This window comes from Stegastes partitus, unplaced genomic scaffold (genome assembly GCF_000690725.1).
Source record: "Stegastes partitus isolate 25-593 unplaced genomic scaffold, Stegastes_partitus-1.0.2 Scaffold58, whole genome shotgun sequence".
Taxonomy (NCBI): domain Eukaryota; kingdom Metazoa; phylum Chordata; class Actinopteri; family Pomacentridae; genus Stegastes; species Stegastes partitus.
Window position 1 is genome coordinate 187,557 of NW_007577789.1, and position 18,555 is coordinate 206,111.

The 18,555-nt window shown below is 40.6% G+C and overlaps 1 long non-coding RNA gene across 1 annotated transcript in view; it reads right to left on the reverse strand.

Moving 5' to 3' along the window:
• LOC103353000 (uncharacterized) overlaps positions 1-5,970 on the reverse strand; it is a 10,904-nt gene extending 4,934 nt beyond the window's left edge. Inside the window, exon 1 of the long non-coding RNA XR_519987.1 lies at positions 5,889-5,970. This is a non-coding gene — a long non-coding RNA (uncharacterized LOC103353000). The remainder of the gene's footprint in view (positions 1-5,888) is intronic.
• Positions 5,971-18,555: the final 12,585 nt, after the last annotated feature.

Genomic DNA, 18,555 nt, shown 5'->3' on the forward strand with positions numbered 1-18,555 from the left:
GTTGTATACGATACTTATCTTAGTTGTCCAGGCTACTTCTCTCAGTTACGAATGTTGTATTGGGATGTTCCCAATACAACATTCAGAAAACATTTGATTTAACAAAGTCTTTAGAGAACGAGAACGCCCTACCTGTTAAAATACAACATTCTAGTAACTAAGAAAAACAAAACACTGCTAAAAACATTACTGGACCTTGTAGATATTATCATATAGCATAACAAGCATAACAAACAAGCTACTTTGTGTTATCTGTACTACATCACTTTATATTTTATAAATATGTTTTGCATGTAAAATCCCAAAGTGTCCTGTAAATTAACTGTAGCTAAATAAATAAACAAACGTAGCTGTATGAAAAATGTATAAAAGTGTTACTCTGGCAAATATGTTGCATTAGTAACTGGCAAAAAGAAATACCTTAAAAGTATTTTCCTTTCCGTGAGCCAATACTTTAAGTTAATAAACTGTATTGGGAACAAAATCAGCGGTTGATTTATAAGGTGTTTTAAGGCGTCTGCTGTCACCATCCACTTGAACCTTATTGTCTCAATGCAGTCTGTCAGAATGGGTGCAGTACCTTTAAAATACCTCTTGGTGGGTGTCTCCAGTCGAATATCTCAGCAGCCTGAATCTATTTTTTATTTTTTTTGGCTCTTCCACCAATCAAAGGAGTTTTATAATGAAACATAATTACTGCTGAACGGAAATCACTGCCTTACAATAGACATGATTTAGCATTCAGAACGATTGTATGAATGTTTAGGATCCAAAGATGCGACTGAATCTGATAATCTACTTTTTTTTTTGGTCAAAATCTAAATCTTTGCAGTGAAATATGTCTTTAGATGCTGCAATGTAGTGCAACTATGTAAATGTATTCTGTCTTGCTTTGATTTGATTGACAGGTATCCCCCAAATCCTCCAACAAGGAGAATCCAGAGGGTTATTATACAGGGTGCAGCGAGCAGTTGAGGAGTAATTTTACCCCCAGGAGTGGAAGGACCGTGCAATTTACATGTCCGTCCGCCTTGCTTATTGCACGCTCAGTAGCCAATGGGGCCTCATCTGTGGGCTTTTGGAGATTTGAGATCTTATTGTCGTTTGCTTTCATACGCCATCTGACTATATCTGACACTTCCAAGGCCGAGTGTTGCATGTGTTTATCTGCTCAAAACACATAAACAAGGTTATAGTGTTTTTCGTAATTTGGTGGAAAAATGTATTTTACGTTGCATTCTGGCCACACCAAAACCTTAAAAAATCACCTCCTCCCTTTTCATTTCCCCCCCCAATGTTTTCCCTTTTTCCTCTTGTCCTTGGGAATTCAATAATGGAATAGTGTTGCTGGAAACCTTTCCTCTATGTATTCATGTAACAAGGCTCGGCTAGTGGGTGTTATTGTATGTCCTTGAAATGATGTAGATGCTATCAGTTTCACTCCTGGCTGTGAATGTTGAACATGTGAATGAGGCAGGAGGGGGAAAAAAAAAAAAAAAAAAGATGGTTCAGTGTGATTGTAAGTGAAAGTTGCAGCAGGTGTGGCGACGACTGGAGTTGTGAGAAATGTCGAGAGCCTAAAATGAGCCTTTTTTCATGGCCTTTTTTTGTGCCTTTTCTATTGTTACCAAGGATGGGGTGGTCGATGGAATATGGAGATGGACACTAGCAAATCTGTGCATAAGAAAACCAAGGGAAGGCAAAATAATACTGGCATTAAGTCAAATGAAACCGTATCAGCAAGTATTAATAACTGCTGCAATTTTTTCTTATTTTCTGCCTTTGTAAAATTCAATTTTGACCTCTTTTAACAGCAAATGATTATTGCCTGGATGTATATTTCCATCATTTTTCCTTTTTCTGGCAGCAAATTATAGTTAGAATTCCTGTGCAGTGAGAAAACAAATCTTTTGGGCCCAAAGTCATATGACAAACATGATAAATGGACATAATTCCCCTTTTCTTGTGCTTATATTTTTTCCCCGTCTGACCCAAACAAGTCTGAGAGCCACCCCTTGACCTCCAGGCCCCTCCTCCACAGGATCCAACAGTGAATCATGTATTACATTATGCATTAACCCACCATTGACCTCTGTATGCTAAACTCGATTGCCATATTATCTCCACTGTAATGTTCTACTCTTAGTTATCTTCCTAAGACTGAATCAGATTTTGTGTCCCACTTTACCCTCAGGCATAAAAAACGGAGGAAAAAAAAAAAAAAAAGAATGACTGCTGGGTAGCATGAAGGGATGTGGGGGAGGCTGCTTGTCTCATCTAAATCACCAAAGGTAGGGAGATGCTGCATCATTAAAGAGGCCAGAACATGTTTGTTTCTCTGCTGTTGAAACAGAAAGTTTCAGATTGGGGTGTAAAACACATCACACTGTTATTTTCCCATTAGAAAGAGTGAATTCTTTCAAATTAAGTTCTTAAAAAAATGCCACTCCTGACACCTGGCACTTTGAACGTCCCTAATTATCCCGACCGGCTCGAGCAATTGTTATTGTTGGTGATCAATACGCTTGACCGATGCGCCTGCTTTACGGCTCTCACACCAAGAATAATGATAATCCCGCCGTAGTGTTTTGAAGTCAAAATAATACTAATGCTCCTAATGATGAAGCATGCTCAGAAATCCCTCCCCGTCATCCCATTGTCTCCCGTGGCGGAGAAGCTGGCCCCCGCGGCCCCATGGGAAATCTGTAATGTATTCAGCCAGGCCTTGGGAGTAAAATGAAAACAAATGTGGTGTAATAAAGGAGAGAAGATGAAGCGATTCTGTGATGATGCTCTCTACCAGCCTTATAAATCAAAATAAAAGTGGAGCAGGTCATATGTGCCCCCCTACCCTCACTGGATACACACACATACATATATATACATATACACACACACATCTATATAAATGAATGCCTACACAGTATATACGAAACAAGAAGAAAATAGAAAGTGCAAGGAACATATTGTAACATATGGTACCTTAAATCAAACACTGCTTTATGTTGCTGTTTGTGTGTTTGCATTACATCAGGTTTTTTGTTTTAAATGCATAAAATCGTACTTATTCTCTGACTTGACATGAAAACTGTGCCTGGTTATTGTCAGATTGTTGACATTTTGGTCTCAAACTTCACGCCGTCCTGTCCTGACTCTCCAAAATGTCAGCAGCACCAAAAGCAGATGGTTTTTTTTTTTTACCTCATAAACCTTCTTAACAAAGCAGCGTCTACTCATGAGCCATTATTTCGTGTCATTTGTCATGCACAAAGTGATATTTCGTGCGTGCACATGTGTTCTCCCGTCCTGTGTTTGAATTATTTTTAGCCGCCTCGAGAGGTTAAAAAAAAAAAACTATCTGGTAATTCACAAGAAAAGCAAAAGGATTAAAAAGGAGCATCTGGGGAGAAAAAAAAAAAGGATAATAATTTTGCGCAGTATAAAGGTTTCGTCTGCTTTCCTATCCTGTTAATCGTTTCGTGACCCCTCGAATTGATCTTGCAATCAACCCGCCGTTTGGAAACCACTATTACTGTAATTAAACATGACTGAGGCCGACTGTAGTGGTAGTACCGCCCAGCATCTGTAGGGGCTGCTGTGGTGTCGGTGGATTTGCGTGAAGCCGGTGGGCCGCCTGAACAGAGCGACTGTGAGGTTTGATGATGGTACAGTAGCAAGAAGCTCTCATTAGACCGAAAATCCAAAAGATTCAAATGTGGCGGGGGGGAAAAAAAAAAAGAACCCAAACAGCTGGTTATCTTGGCCCAGATTTTAAGCAGGTGATTGAAGACTCGAAGATTCATTGACAGGGCAATTAGGGTTGATTTGAAAATTGTCGCCCTCGAATACCCAGTGAGTTTTAAGGTCAATAACAAGAGAGGATTTTTTCTTTATTTATTACCATTTATTTGGGACACTTTCTGCTCTAGCGCACCAGAACCTCCTTCAGACCCCTTTCAAACCCTGCAAACTTTGAAGACGGATTTGAGGACTTTCTCCTGACAAGTTGGCTGCTTATTACGTGGATAAAGAATAATAAACAGAGGGTACGATAAATAATTGATGCCTAATAAGTTGAAGGAGAGTACACCAGGGTTCCGTTTTTTGTTTTTTTTTCTTATATTTTTCAGGCCAAGAATAGAGAAAGCCTGCCCGAGTTGTTTATTTCCTCCCTCCTTTCTTTCTTTTCATGTCCTTCTCATTTTACGAGCCATGAGTCAACACAGCACACGTAAATGATATTTTGACACAGAGATCCATGAATAATGTATTTGAATTTACTTTTATGCCAGAGTTAGACCCCTCTCAGCACCCTCTCTCTCTCTCTCTCTCCCCACCTTACCTATTTTTTTTTATTTCCACCCCCTTTTTCTCCCCTCCTCTCAGTCCCTACTCCCCCATTTTCCTCTTCATCCTACCCTCCTCCTCCTCCTTATCCCCCCTCTTTCTCTCTTCACTATTCATCCTCATCAGAGCTCAACCTTATTTCTTCTCTCCAGGACCCTCCCCTCCTTTTTTCTTCCCCCCTTTCTGCCTCTGCTCTCTCTCTCTCCCTCTCTTTCCTCCTACACCTCCATCAGACAGCAGACAGAAAACAGTACGGGATCATTTTAGAGCTGAAGATCGACCACATCAGTGTTTCTTATCCAGGGCCCAGCGCAGTTGGCTGCTCACTGATACATTTTTATAATCATGAGCTCAGGAATTGGGACAGACACAGGTGAGAGATTTTTTTGCAAAAGTTACTGAGTAAAAAAAAAAAGAAGAAAAAAGCAAAGAAAAAGATTGACTTACAGGCTTACTTACTGATTTACCACAGCCCAGTGAGCTGAAATATGGGTAAATAAAGTAAAAAGAAGATGAAGAACTGTGAAGGAAGAATAGTTCGACCTAGACTTTAAGGACATTTCTTAACTGCTTCAAAAAAAAGGTTCTTTACATACGTCGCTTTGCACGACATAATAAAGGCCTGTAAGGTCAGGAAAGGCCCCAACAGCGAGCATCGATCGGGTGTCTGAATTAATCATCCATAACTTGATCCGTTCCGATAAAGTCATCAGCGGCCCGGCGTACTGCGTGATCAGCAGCCATCATTCTCTCCCCCGCCACGTCGCTGATGTGTAGCCCCAGGCCCGCCGAACCGCCAGACACCGCCGTGTTTTAAAAGCAAATTAAAAACATTTATTCTGCCGCTAAATAGCTCGCTTGTAGTCGCTGCAAACAGAAAATAGAAGGGCGGGAGGGGGGAAGTACTGCTGAGGTTCAGGTGTGCTCTGACCGTCTCATTATCGTCTCCATCATTTTTCTGTTTCAGCTTCCCCACGTACACATTATCAGTATCATCAACCCTCGAAGCTAAAGTCCATGTACAGTCACCTCCCAAGACCATGTTTTTTTTGTAAATTGTACCAGAACCCTCTTTAAAAAAACAAAATATCCTGATTTCAGTGACTGTCCAGGTAAAAGAAACACATAACAAGATGTGCAAATAATCGAATAAGTGACAGATTCAACAGCTACCGCAAAAATATCTCCGTGCAGAAGCAACTTCAGATAAAATCTTATCACAAGCTGGAGGCTGAATGTATATCGATTCGGAAGTCTTTGACATTAAAAAGTTTGGGAACCCCCCCACCTCCCCAATGATCTACACCATAATCCAGATGGTGATACCAGTCGCCGGTTGCAAGCTGTAATCTACTTATTTTACACTATTGAGTAATACAGTCCTCATCCCCCCCGGCGTGAAAATCCCTCTGCTGAGAAGTGGCATCGAAGGAAGCCGGGATGAATAATCTGCATCATCCTTCCTCTTCGTCCACAGAGTGGTTCTTCATTCATAATTTACCAGCGGCACCACCCCATTACATCTGATGAAAGCCACTGACCTGAAAATACCGAGGAGAACCAGCTCCTTCAAGTGCGGCCATGTTTGCATCCGTCCTGTGCGAGCTCACCAGCAAACATCAGTGAATGAGTCCAATGTCAACACAGAGATCTGATGTCCTCTCTTGCTCATGCAAATGGGAACACGACACCGACCGGCCTTCCACGGAGGTATCTTCTATTTGACTGAAGCACTGTAACACCACCACAAACGTAATACACGTTTATAGATCCTATTATATGAGTACAAAGAGACTGGGCCTGATACGTAGCAGCAAGATGCACGCTGATCAAATGTTTTGATAATTCGGCAAATTGCAGGGGCGTCTTGTAAGTGTTAAAACATCAAAGAGTGCTTTCAAAAGGGTGTTTTTGACATCAACGTGCATTCCAGTGCGTACAGTACAGAAGGCATGTGTCCACGCCTTATTGGAAAGTCAAAAGTATTAAATGCGTTTCTCCACGGCTCTTTTTTTTTTTTTTTTCTCCCACTGCTGTGACCCAGAAACTGCATTTTCCCAGTGGTATTTGAAAAGTGCAAAGACACACAATGTGCAGTTACATTTATTTAAATTGCGACGTGTGCTTGTGTGTGTGTGTGTGTGTGTGTGTGTGTGGCTTCAATTATGGTACGTTTCGTTCTGGCCATACATTTTTCCTGAGCTCAAGCCTCTTTTAGAAGGCTTGCTTTTGTTCTTCAGTGTGATTGGCTTGTGACAAACAATGGGGAAAAGCTTAGCCCACAATGACATATACACAGTAAGTTATTGCATCCTTTTCCCACAATGCATTCAAAACATAATTTAAATGGTGAGTTATTTAAAAAAAAAAAAGTGAATGTGTGATTTTTTGGGGGAGGATAGAACCTTAAAAACTTGTTATAAATAATAGTTACACAACCAGGTTTCATGTTTTCCCTCCTCTTTCTCGTAAAGCGTTTTCACATTAAGTATATAGTTGTTTAATCGCAGCTAAATGCATTAGTCACCGTGTTGGCCCAAGGCGCTCGGAGCTGCGTTCACAGTGCATCATTTGCTGCGATATCTAAAGCTACCATATCCCTTTAAGCTAGTTTCAATGACTGCATCTCTTGTTGCAGCTAAGTGAATGTTTAACAGACTTTCTAGTTCCCTCTGCAGTTTTTCATATCAAGAGATAAGCACAGTTGAAAAACCTCCAACCCCCCCCCACCACCACCACCACCAATGACAAGTCAACAAAAAGAGGAAGTGTTGTAAGGACGTCCCATCCTGTATCAGAATGCCAATCAGCATATATTGTGAACCTTAGTGTAACTTCAGCTCACCACATGAGTCATCTGGGATTATGAGTCATGTTCTAGCTCAGTACAACAAGCTTTACCACACACCTACAGACAGGGAAACTTCTCACAAAAGTTAACGCCACAGTGTGCTTGAGACTGTTGACGACACTAAAACTGGGACAATTGCTTCTTCTTCTTCTTCTTTTTATTTTTTTTTAGTGCAGCCCAAATTCTCTAAAAGATGAATTAGATCCTGTTTAACCTGATTGAAGAAGCTGAACAATCTCCTCGGCTGTGGGGAAATGGGGATGTTGCCTCTGACCTTTTAAACTTTGCAGCTTAGATGTTTAGATAAATCTCTGACTAATAGTGATCAAGCTTTTTAGATAGACAGTAATAGAAATAGAGCGTATAACCCAAATGTATTCACGTTTAATTTTAGTCATACGTTGCATATAAATGCATCGGATCCAACATCCTTACATGTGAAGTCACTCAGCGCCACTCAAACCTAAACATGCAGGAACACAGGCCCTCGACTCAGGCTTAATCAAGTAAACTTCATCTGAATTTGCAACCTCTCTTTGAAATGGATGCATCTGTGCCATTATAGGGAAATAATTGTGGCCACTTTCATCCCGCGCGCAATTAGTATCTCTTCTGTGAAGTCGTCAGTCACTTAAAGGACAAGGGCAGACAGAACCTTTGTCACTTTAATCATTCCTCTGTCTCTTTTTTTTCCTTCTTCCCCCCTCCACACTGGAATCGAATGAGTTCCCACAGTTGAATGTCAACAACTCAGCGCGTCCTTCAGGCCTATTTCACATCATTAGCGCTCTTCTTTGAGTTGATATTGTGACACTATCAACCTGTGATGTATGTTGGGGCTGTTAGGAGCAGCGTGGACAATGTTTTGTGTTATTTCCAACACAGATTCTGCCTGAGACATCGCTTGCGCTGCAACAGTAAATGCTTTAAGAGCATTGTGTTGTGCAGAATTACAGTACATAGAATCAGAATTAGTGAGGCTATAAATGTGTGCAGAATGTAATTATAGTGAATATGGACAACACAACAACTAGAAAGATGCTCTGAGTAACGGCTAATGAAGTGATGAACAATGATTTGTTTATCACTGACACTGGCTAGAAAAGAAAGGTAGCAACCTGTTAGCACAGAGTGTTGTATTTACAGAACAGTGCAGAAATATTGACGGTTGCAGTTCAGCGTTTAAAATATGGAGAAATCCTAAATCACCGCATCATGTACAGAGTAGCTTCAATTGGGCTACATAAAAATAAATCAATGAATTAGCTCCTCCTGGACCAGCAGCAACATTAAATGCTGCTTTCAAATGAAGGCAGCAGCAACAGTAGGACAATAATAGAATATTCTGAAAGTAAAAAGTGCTTTTGCTTTTCTAAACAGTATGCTGATCACACACTGGTGCTGGGCTGCAAGGTGGAAAAGTGGTTAGCACTGTTGCCTCGCAGCAAGAAGGTCGCCGGTTCGCATCCCGGTGAGGACACCCGGGATCTTTCTGCGTGGAGTTTGCATGTTCTCCCCGTGCAGCGTGAGTTCTTCCTCCCACACAGTACAACAACATGTTGAGGTTAACTGGTGATTTTAATTGTCCGTAGGTGTGAATGTGGGTGTGCTTGGTTGTCTGTAGCCCTGTGATGGACTGGTGTCCTGTCCCTCGTGACCGTAGTGAGGATTAAGGGGTGTATAGATATTGGATGGATGAACAATTTGGTAAATTTTAATTTCAGTATTTTTACATGTAAAAGTGTATTTTTATATTCACATGTTGCTGAAAATCAAAACCCAGCATGGAAAATGTTAGTAAATTCTATTTTTTTTTCAACTTGAATGAGCATTATTGTTGTTTAAACACATGGCATCTCTACAACAGAGTCAAACAACCAAGCACAACTATATTGGAGATGACAATGTGCAGATCAAGAGTGGAGTCTTAGACTAGAAATCCCAAGTCGGTGATGAACCCTGCTTCTGCATTGCACATGGAGTTATTGAGGGTGTCAGTGCTGAAGTTGGTGGACATTTTGGGGCACGTTGTCACACACATCTGTCCAGAGCTGTCTGGAACAATTTCTCAGACGACAAACGGTGGAGTCGTGGAATTAAAGCGTCTGATTATGGCTCTAAATGACATCTCCTGTCATCTGTGGCGCCATGTGATTTGAATAAAGCTGCATTTTAAGGTCACCTTTTATAGTCGCTGGTCAAAGGAGTGTGTGTTTACTGCTCGTGCTATCTGACTGCTGTCCTTTAAAACCACGCCTGACAATAATGGGGATTAACGCAACGAGAATTTGTCAGCAGCAGTTAAACAGCTCACAAAGTTTTTGTGCACAGTTGGAACAACAACTGTGGAACATCGTTTCTAACAATAGCAGTGACGTTATTAGCCTTTACACCGAGTCAGAAAGGACGACCATATTTTCACACATTTCTACCACCATTCCCTGACTTTGTTTCGCTATCAGTCACAGACAACAGCGACTTTTTGTCTCCTTGCAAAGAAGTTAATCTTTGATGAACACAGTCAGCCTTTGTAGCGCTGCAGCGAAACGGCCTGAACCACAGATACAGTTTGACTCCCCACCCCACCCCCCCTACCCCGCACACCTCCTAATAAAACTGATTTGCTCTGGCATGTATTGTTTTGAAAAATAAATCAGTCGACTCTTTCCACTTCATGCACTCGTGACATCATTTGTTTCCCCTCTTAACTCAATTATTGTCACTTAGTTCATCTGAAGGCCAACAATGACCTGTAGCTGCAGTACACAGGGCCCCTTCCTCTTCTTCTTCTTCTTCTCTGCAGCATGACGGAAAGGAGCAGGAAACGGTTAACGCCTTGAGGAGCCTGTAAGTTTGTCTAAGTTAAATACAAGAGAGAATATTATCCGCCTTATTTTTCTGTCACCCAATCCTCTTTTGCCCGCCTCGAAAATAAGCTTTAAGGTAATTGTGTCATTGTGTCATAAGGCACAGGAAAAATGGTAATCCATTAAATTGTGTTCTCTGTTCTCTGTTGCTTTTGTAGTACAGAGCGGCATCACAGGATTTTGGAAAGGTGAATTATAAATAATTACCTTTGATCCAGAAAGCCTGACGAGTAATAACATTTAATGCTATAGCTGATCAATGAAACTCCGGCTTCAGGTTTTTTTTTTTTTTTATGTCTGAAAAATCTTTTTTGTTGTTTTTTTTTTTCCCAGAAGGTGCCAGCTAGTTTAATGTTTATCGTGATTTGCTGTGTTGCTGCGGTGTTTGTTCACTTTAGTTTGACCTTTAACCTTCGCCGCCCGACAAGTTCATCGGCAACCGAAAGTACTGCAGTTCGGATGCAAACCATTTAATGCTATAGGCGATAAATAATTCAGCCTTAAACACGAGAGGGACCACATGTTATTGAACGCACTTATTCGAAAAGGTCTTTGTTGTGTCAATTAGTTGATTAAGTATCATCTACTCGGCCTGTCGCAGTCGGGGGAACCAGATCTGTTTTTAAACGGATTCATATTACAGGTGCAGTGGGGAGCAGGAGAAAGGGGACATTTTCAATTACATGTCAGCGTATGTGACTGACAGTGAGCCACCATTTGATCAGGCTTTTACTTTAATTGCTTGCATTTCATTAAGTATAATCATTTATGGTGGAATTTAATCAGCGAGGATTCAGCTACGTACCGCTTGGACTGGGAAAAGAAAAACAGACAGCAGAATTTGCTCCATTTAAAGTATGAGAGGCTTCAGACGGCCTCATCATCAGGCTTAATTTAACTGTAAAAATGAACAATATAGTGGTGTTTAATTTGGTTCATGCCACATGATACAGGATTCTTCTTTTTTTTTTTTTTACATTTTGCACGTGCTTGCCAAAGCTATTAGCTGAGGAAGTGTACAAACGGCATCAAATTACTGAACAACATTATTATTATTAATAATTAACAATGAAAGCCTAAACAGTGGCAGCGATCACCTCTAACAATGTTAGGGGGCTTAAAAGAAACTTGAAATCCTCTCAGAGAACTGAAACCCTTTGTTTTTAAAAGCCATTTCTTCCCACACAAAAATACTTTCTTCCTACACAAAATCTCTTGGATGCCTACGGTAGATGCGATCATTTGCAGACTGGAGGACAACAACGGCGAAAGAACAAGGACACAAGAGTGAGCCAGTGAGCGAGACACAGAGAGGAAGCCCTGAGCCGAGCCTTATGATGAGTGCCACAGCAGGAAGCCTTCATCCTCCTAAATATTTAGCAAGCACCTGATTCTCAGCTGATAGTCCAGACCTGGCCTTATTAGGTCAGGGGCATCACAAGACCTGATCCTCTACCACCTGCCAGAAGGACACACTTTAACAGCTTGTCTCTTTCTCTGTCAGATTCTCTGGTTCACCTGCAAGGAGGAAATCATTTTGCAGAGAACCAGATTATCCCTTCAAACTGATGGAAGATATGTCACCTGTGGATTTGTCAAAATCTTCAGTTTGCTGATCAAACACAATTTTTAATCCAAAATATGAGTGCTGATAATAACTGCACTGTGAGAATTTCTGTCTATCAGCAAAGCAGGGAATAATCAGGCGTCCCAAATTACAAAAAAATATACATTTTCTAACTTATCTAATTGGAGCATTGGAGGTATTCATGATCAGGTTTTTGAGATTTATGTCTGAGAGTTGAGCTACATGCAGGTCAGTTTTGATCTGAACTTCTTCCTCCCACACATTCATGTTGAATTTTTAAAAATCTAAAAATTTCAAGGCTCTAAAGATACCACAAGCAAAAATCCATACGCTGACATTAGAAACATGGATCTCAGACACTGATATTTCAATACCTGGGTGACTTAAAGTAATCTGCTTTTCTAAAGTGATCACACCAGGAGGACTGGAGAAAAAAAAAACACACATCCCTACCTGACAGCTTTATTTCATATTACTTGCATTGTTTATTGCAAATGGTTCTGCTAGTCTGTGTTTCCTGCTAATTAGCAAATGTGAGCATGCTAACTCTGTAGCAGTGACGATGGTAAACAATATACCTGCTTTAAACCAGCCTGTTAGCGACCAGCACTGTCTAAATACAGCTTCACCGTGCAGCTATCTTGGCTGTAGACCCCTAGGCTGTGTTCACATCACCAGCAGCGCTCTCATTTTTAGGGACCAGTCTGTCCACACTGTGCAGGGAACACACAGCAAAACAGGTCATTTGCTGCAATGTGGTATTACCTGGCAACTGCATCATCCAATCAAATACACCAACAGAGTAAATTATCTTCTTTTCTGCCTTAGAAAAACAAGTTTTAAATCTAATTTCTCATGTCATAACTAGAAAAAGGGCACTTTTAGCTAATTCTGCACAAAAAATCTTGGAACTAATTTTCACATATTGAGTTAATCAGATATGGCTTGAAGGACAAGGTGGCGTGACCGGTGACAACAAAGGGCCACATTTCACACACCAGCGTTATTCAAAACACAATGCAAAATCGAGGAGCTATTGGCATGAAATCATTTCAGACAGCATGGTGCGACAGACAGTCTGCCATGTGATGCTTTAGGCTGATGTGTCGGACGACGTGATCATGGCCCCCCAACATGTCCGTCAACTTCACCCAGCCCGAGTCGGACAATATTCCACAAGCAGCATCGACAAACCTATTAACTGCCATTTTAAACACACTGTGCACTTGGTTGCTTCACAACATCCATTCAGTTGTTGAGAAACTTCTATGCTAAAAAGAACGGATAGAATTTAATGAGATATTCTGGACATTTTTGGTCATGTGAACACCAGATTTCTACTTTTTACTGTGTGATTGTTGCAACAAAAGATAAAATATTTGCCATTGTGATTGTTTTCTTTGAGTTTTACAGTTCTTTGGTGTCTGGTAAACCTTTAAATGCATTAGTTTATTGGTCAAACTGGAATGGATTATTTAACAACATGCCCCCACTAATGCATCTGCCTGCACTGTTTTAATGCAGGAACATATTTGTCTGAGTCCTCACTCATTCTTGGTTTTATTGTGACCATATTCAGGATTTTTCGAAGTGACTTTTTGCTTTTTATAACAACAAAATCCACTATGTGTTGGTTTCATCATCAGACCCATTCTAGATTTAGCTTGTTAAGGTTTGTTCGCTCTGAGACAGTATGGTATAGGCCTGCTATTTTCACCCCGTGTCATCTCGCTGCAAATCCACTCAATTTGGAACAAAATGCCACAGATGAGCAGAAATAGATGGTAAAACTGCAGGAGACAGGCGTAAACAAAACCTTTTCTTTGACTGCCTTCTCTGACATTGTTTCTCAGTAAGAAATGAAGGTGGGGGGGGGGAGACGTACGGCGGCTTCATTCATCCTATATGCATGACGCCTTGTGTGGGTGTTCACCTAACAGATGGACATCCTGATCTAAATTATAATCAGGTTATCCAGTGAGAAAGAGGGACAGCTCATCTTTGATGGGCATGTAATTTGCATAAAAGTACGTACTACGGTGAAACCCCCTCCCAGCGCTTGTGACATATGCCTTCAGTTCATGTTATTTAGGAATGCACAATGACACAATGACAAGACAACAGGCAGTTTTGTTTTTTTTTAAGAGAAAATAATTCAGAAGCTTTGGAGGGACGCAGTTCACTCCTCTTGTGCCATTTGGTTTTCATAAACAGCACAGCTCTAAGTGCTGCTAATACTTTGTGAATCACTTTGTTCTTGTTTGCCAGAACAGTGTTCAGTAGCAGCCTCTGGGGCTTGTCTACAGTCAAACAGGCTTTTTCCTCTCTTCCTCTGTTTTCTGTCACTTTTAAGTGATCGGAGACAAGGGTGAAGAATGTCAGCAACAGCAGCTGTAAAGGAGTGTGTCGTCTGTTGATGCTGGTCTCTCCTGGCACATGTAAGAGCTGTCACTTTTCCTTTCAATCACAATATCTCGAGTGTCAAAACACGGAAGCGGCGATGAAACTGAAATGAAATCTTTGACCACACTTTTCAGAAATCTTTTCAAAATATTACTTCAGATCTGAGCATTAAAAAAAATACAAAACTGATGCCAGAACTTATTAGTGATTCATTTAAAAAAAAAAAAAAAGCATGCATCAGAATAAAACTGTTAAATTAGAGGTAGAAGGGGGAAAAAAAAATCTTGCTGTGTTTATTTTCTTAGTTTCCTGTGCTTACTCTTTTGTATCGTAATGGCAGTATTTTCACAATGTTCCCCACCATCTGTGGGAATGTGATACCTTTCTATAGCAGAGTAAAAGAGGGGTGGGGGGGAGGAAGTGGTGTTCTCTAATCCCAGAATCCCTCACATCGAATCATGCAAATTTGGTGCACTTTGAAGCGAATCCAGCTCCTACCATATGCAGAGTGAAAACAACAATCTATTATGCATGCATTGCACCAAGCTTATGGTAATGTTATTTCACTGCTATTCCTATAAAGTCAAATTTGCAGATGCACAACATATCTAAAGTTTCTTTTAAAATATTATTTGTCTCATTGTGGTGTGTATTTGTGAATAACAAGCGAAGTGTTTGGAGGTAGCTGCTGGGATCTGTTTGTGTCTCGCTATGGAAGTGATGCTTGAAAATTGGATGGGTGATATTTTCTTCTTCCAATCTGTGTTTGAGAGGTTGTATTTTTTCCTGTATTCACACTGAGTATGTTCTTATGATTCAAGTTTTTTTTTTTTTTTTTTTTTTGCACTCTAAATACAACGGCACAATTGAAACTCTCCTGCAACACAATGCTATTTGTTTTTTCATGGTGTTTTGTCGCTCCCGAGCGCCGAGGAGCTTAGCGTTCGTGATGTCTTTGTCATGTTGTCATCGGCAACACACCATGTTATCCTATCAGGAAAGGGATGAAGTTAGAGATCTGCATCAGCCACAAATAAACTTTTAATGACAAGGTATGTGTTTAAGCTCTCAGGCTGCTCATCACAACATACTGCTCGGCACTCTCTCATTGTATTTCTACAAGCCAAAAAGCTGTCAGAGCGCTTTGTTGCTCTCTCTGTCTACGGGTGGATTAAGAACACAACATCAATGATATTTCCATTTGTTCAATGGATAATTAGGGCCCACGACATGCCAAGAATCATTTTCCATCTTGGCTCATCCTAATTTGGGGGAGGAATCATGCAAAGTGTAATTGGCAAGACGAGATGTGACTGGTGTCTCCCAAGCGGATCCGCGCTTTGTTACAACATGCAGTTCTTAATGAAGAGACCAGTAGCTCGCTTGATTATGTGGTGTTGTAATATAAAAATCATATGCATAAACCTTCCAACGCTGTGCAAGTAAACTAAATTAAAACTTAAGTCATTACCTGACAGCTCTATCTATCTAACTATCCAGCTGAAGTTTCATCTTTTTCTCACTCGGAGCACATTTAAAGGAAAAAACTTCACAAAGAGCAACATCAGCAGGTTTGAGCCGGCCCGGGTCAGTGGGGGTGGTGCTGAAGAAGGGACATTGAACCACTGAAAAAAAAAAAAAAAAAAAAAGACACACACACACATATGTATGCACACAGGCACACTTTGCGGTGTACCTGTGACAATCCTGCTTTGACAAATGAAAGGGTGTCAAACAGTTTCTTGTTGACTATGAAACCTTCGCACACTGAAACAAAGCTTTCCTGTATCGTTGCATGTGACAAACTTTGTACATACACAGTGAGTGCAGAATGACAGTGTTTAGGTGATGCTCTGTGCCAGTGATGGATACTGAGTTGGTTTGACGTATGTTTCTTGCAGTTAACCCTTTATAGGGCACTCCTTGAAATATTTGGAAAATGAAAATTTCAACCCTATTGAAGGATATTTGAAGATATTGTTACTTTTGTGACTTAAAAAAAAAAGTTGCAAATCAAGATTAATAAAGTGAACATATATGGTAACTTGCTCGTGTACGGTTTTAAAAAAAAAAGGGAATTTATAATAAATAAAAGAAAAAGTAAAAAAAAGAAAAACTGCAAAAAACATTTATTTAGAAGCTTTTTAGTTTGAGGTAATGACACTTACACAACAAATAATAAAGTATTTATAAAGTGCTTGGCAAGTCAATTTGATGACGTTTTTCTTGGGGTAGTGGTATTAGTGGCACAAATCTCAACAAATAAATCAAAGTGGAGTTCAATGCAAACCAGTAACAAAGTGTTTATAAAGGAACATTTGTTCAGTGACATTTTTCCTAAGGCAGTGATATTGGCTCTAGTATAAAAACTAAATCAAAGTGCACATGGCTTTTCAACCTCAAGGAGAAACACAGGGTGGACATACTGAACGTCCAAGGAAGTTACCATATATGATCACTTGCCCCATCAAGGGTTTGACACATTACGGAGACTTTAAAACATCCCCTCTGCCTGCAGTCTTCCCTTTACGTTAGGGTTAATTAAGACTGATATCTTCCTTTTAGCTCCATCTCGCAGTACCGGTTTATTTCATCTCTTCCTTCGAGCTTGATGTTCAGACCAATAGAAAGTTTCAAATTCCTTAAAAGGCTTTTATGCCAGCATCGTTCCTTCAAGTGAAACAATTTTGTGCATCATTTTATTCAATTTTCGACAAAATTCAGCTTGACTTGTTCTGTATCTTTTGAAACTTCTCCACTAGAATTTAAAACAAAGCTCTCTGCGTTTTGAACAATGTTTGGCTGCACAGCATGAGCTTGTAATGGCTTGGCCGCCAACAGGTCGGAGTGATTTACATGTTAAAGGTTTTCGCGCACATACATGATTCAGCCGTGATGCACAGGCACACTGTGCATACACAACAGCAGCACATACATACGCATGCAGACACAGCCGCGTCCGCACACCCATTATGCACTAAAAGCCTCGTAGCATGAGTGTACACCTTATAAATCCACAGGATTTGGGGAATAAAACTGTTAACCTACTGTTGAGAGTGAGTGCAGCTCTGCAGGGGCAGCTGCATATCATGCAGGATGAGAGACGGGACGTGGGGTGGCTTTATCGCTCAAACTGGCCTCATGGAGCCCGGTACTCTCTGCCAGCCAGACTCCAAGTTATTCTATGCCAGTGGAGCATTGATTTTCCACACTGTTAGCTCACATTATTCCCCCTTTCCTCAGAGGAAAATTGCCGGGATGAAAAAAAAGGACTCCCTGTGATCGATTGGTCCACTGCGCTACTGTATTCAGGTTACAAACTGAGGGAGATGAGGGGAGAGGGAGGGCAGGGAGGGAGTGATGGAGGATGAAGACCGAGGTAAATATGGACTATACAACTAGGACTAAGGAGGAACAGGACTACGACAGTGCACAGGTACTTGCTTTCACCCCTTTGGCATCTATTATTGTTATTAAATAAAAATCACTACTCTGCACTTTTGTACGTGAGTGTTTTGTCCTAATCCCTATAGAGGCAGCTTCCACACACAAGAGCAGAAGATGCAGTCTATCGGTTAAGACCTATAAAACTTACAGAGTCCTTTTGATTGACATTAGTCCCTCCAAAAAGGAGGTTTCTACTTGAATTTGACTTCAAAATTAATGTGGGCTAGCTATAATCTTACAATATCTGTTTCTGTGAATCTTCATTGAAAGCATTTCTCCAGTTTTTTACCACGTTTCTTTATTTTACAATAATTCTGGATACAAGGTCAACAGCTCCAATAAGCAACAAAAGACAACATAATAGCCTTTTTTTTCTTGCTGGAAAACGTGGCAACAAAGAACATCAAGTGTATGGAGATGGTATTAAAATAGCCCATGCCATCAACAGCCAGTCACTTAGCCATTTCCTATTAATAAATAATGCTTTGTCTTCCTCCCAGCCATTGCTTCTACTAGTTTTAAATGGTATACATTTTCATTAATGTCAGTGGGTTCTTCTTTATTGTGCCATCTTGCATGTTAGGTGAGCCTTTCTCTCAGCCTCTCAAGAACATTATGTTAGCAGTGATGCATGCGAACTCATTTTCACATGATGGATGCGAACGGATGAGGAGCGGCACAATGGCCCATACAGCAGCTCATCAGCCGGTGTGAGAACAGAAACGGTTTACCGCGAAAACACAGCGTCATGTTTGGTAGTCAGTCAGTTGGTCCACCGCACTGGTCCAGACTGAAACATCTAAATGACTATTAGACGTAAACATACAGTAAGTTTGCTGTTTAACATTATCTGGTCCTATATTTTGGTTCATGACACCTGCAAACATGTCATATCAGCCTCAGATGCTCTTTGTGTTTGTAATAATTCGGAAAAACTAGCACGCTAACACGCTAAATTAAGATAGTGACTGAGGTCAACATAAAACCTCCCACTTAGACCTGGTGGCCCAAGAAGCCCAGCTGCTCTCTCAGATTGTCTCACAGATATCACA